This window comes from Echinops telfairi, unplaced genomic scaffold (assembly GCF_000313985.2).
Source record: "Echinops telfairi isolate 266 unplaced genomic scaffold, ASM31398v2 ScPeMD7_70;HRSCAF=299, whole genome shotgun sequence".
In the NCBI taxonomy this organism is placed as follows: domain Eukaryota; kingdom Metazoa; phylum Chordata; class Mammalia; order Afrosoricida; family Tenrecidae; genus Echinops; species Echinops telfairi.
Window position 1 is genome coordinate 69,975,886 of NW_022103968.1, and position 2,379 is coordinate 69,978,264.

Consider the following 2,379-nt stretch of genomic DNA (forward strand, 5'->3'; position numbering starts at 1 on the left):
GGCCAGGTTGGCCCAATAAACTAACTACCTCAGATGATCTTAAGTAAAATTTTACTTGTGTGTGATAGCAATGATATTGATCTATATTGTGAGCATTCTGTTGAGTCACCTTTCTTTGGAATGGGCACAAATATGGATTGCTTCTAATTAGGACAGGTAGCTGTCTTCCAAATTTCCTGGCATAGTTGAGTACTATTGGGAGTGAGTACTCCCAATACTTCTTCAGCTTTCTGAAGCATTTCAATGGATATTCCATCAATTCCTTGTTTTTGGCTAATGCATTCAGTGCAGTTTGAACTTCTACCTTCAGCAGCATTGGTTCCTTGCCATATGCTACCTCCTGAAACAGTGAATGGATGACTACTTCTTTCTGGTACAGTGATTCTGTGTATTCTTTCCATCTTCTCTTGATGCATTCTGCATCATTCAATATTTTGACTATAGAATCCTTCCAGGTTCCAATTTGGGGCTTGAATTTTTTCTTAAGTTCTTTCAGTTTAAGACACTGTGAGCATGTTCTTCCATTTGAGTTTTCTAATTCCAAGGATTTGCACATTTCATTATAATATTTGGCTTTGTCTTCTTGCACTGCCCTTTAAAATTTTCTGTTCAACTCCTTGATGCCATCCTTCTTCCATTTGCTTAGCTACTCTACCATTAAGAGCAGATTTCAGAGTCCCTGCTGACATCCACTTTGATCTTTCTTTCTTTCCTAGGTTTTTAATGACCTTTTGCTTTTCTCATGAATAATGATCTTAATGACCTCCCACAGCTCATCGGGGCTTCTGTCATTAGTTTTTAATGCATTAAATATGTTCTTGAAATTCAGGTGGGATAGACTCAAGGTTGTATGTAGGCTCCTGTGGATTTGGTTTAATTTTCTTCAGCTTTATCCTGAGCTTTATATGAGCAATTGATGGTCTGTTCCACAGTTAACCCCTGATCTGGTTTTAGCTGTTGATATTGAGCTTCTCGATTGTATTTTCCCACAGATGTAGTCTATTTGATTTCTGTGTATTCCATCTGGGTAAGTCCATGTGTATAGTCCAGGAGCACAATGCAGTGTTCTGGAATTCTTATTCTTCTCAAGGTAATACACAGTTTATTATGATTCACATAATTAAATGCCTTGGCACTTACTTACAGTAAAATGTAAGTAAACATCTTTCTGGTATTATTTGCTTTGAGCCAAGATCCATCTGACATCGGCAATGATCTTTCTTTTTACATGACCTCTTCTCAGTCCAGTCTGGCTTTTCTGGCAGTACTTTGTCAATGTCCTGCTGCCATCATTGCTGGATGATCTTTAACAAAATTTACTTGCATGTGATATTAATGATTTTGTTCTATAGTTTGAGCAGTCTGTTGGGTCACCTCTCAGGAATGGGCACAAATATGGATCTCTTCCAGTCAGTTGGCCATGTAGCTGTCTTCCAAATTTCCTGGCATAGAGAAGTGAGTGCTCCCAGTGCTTCATCGGTTTATTTCATTAATTCCTGGAGCCTTTTTTTTTTCTTGGCTAATACATTGCATGTAGCTCAAACTTCTTCCTTCAGCTACATTGGTTCTTTTTCATATGCTACCTCTTGAAATGGTGGAGAGTGAATTCCGGTAAATTCATTTGATTCTGGTAAAATCTGAGTTCATTTATTCATTCATGTTTTGATGGGCACTTAGGTTGTTCCTATCTTTTTGGTAGTGAGAGTAATGCTATAATGAACATGGGAGTACTTGTACCTACTCAAAGATCTTGTTTCTGTATGATATTACCTAGTAGTGCGGTAACCGTGTTACCATATTTCCAACTTTTAAAGGCAGCACCATAATGTTTTTCACATTAGTTGTACATTTCACAATTTTGCTGGTAATATTTCAAGATTCCTGTCTCTCCAAATACTCTCTAGTATTTCTTTCTTGTTTTCTGAACTTAGGTGTTAATTCTGGGGTCAAATGATCACATTTTTATTTGCATCTCTCAAATGGCTAATAATCATAAGCATTTCTTTGTGTGTTTTTTGATCAATTGAATATTTTCTTTGGTAAAGTATCCATTCTTTTAAAGTATTGGGTTATTTTTGTTGCTGAAATGTTGAAACTTTCTATATATTTAAAAGACTAGCCCTTTTCCCTATATGTCATTGCCAAATTCCTACCAATTTTGTGAATTTTCTTTTTACTCTTTTCATGAAATATTTTGATACATATAGTTTCTCATTTTTAGGAGGTCCTTTTCATCTGTTTACTACTGTTTGTGTTTCCAGTTTTCCTAATACTATTGGTAGAATTTTTTTATTTTATGTCATATATAAGGTCCCTCAGTGTTTCCTTTATTAAAAATTCTCTGTATAGTTTTAGGTCTTTTTTTTTTTTTTTTTTTTT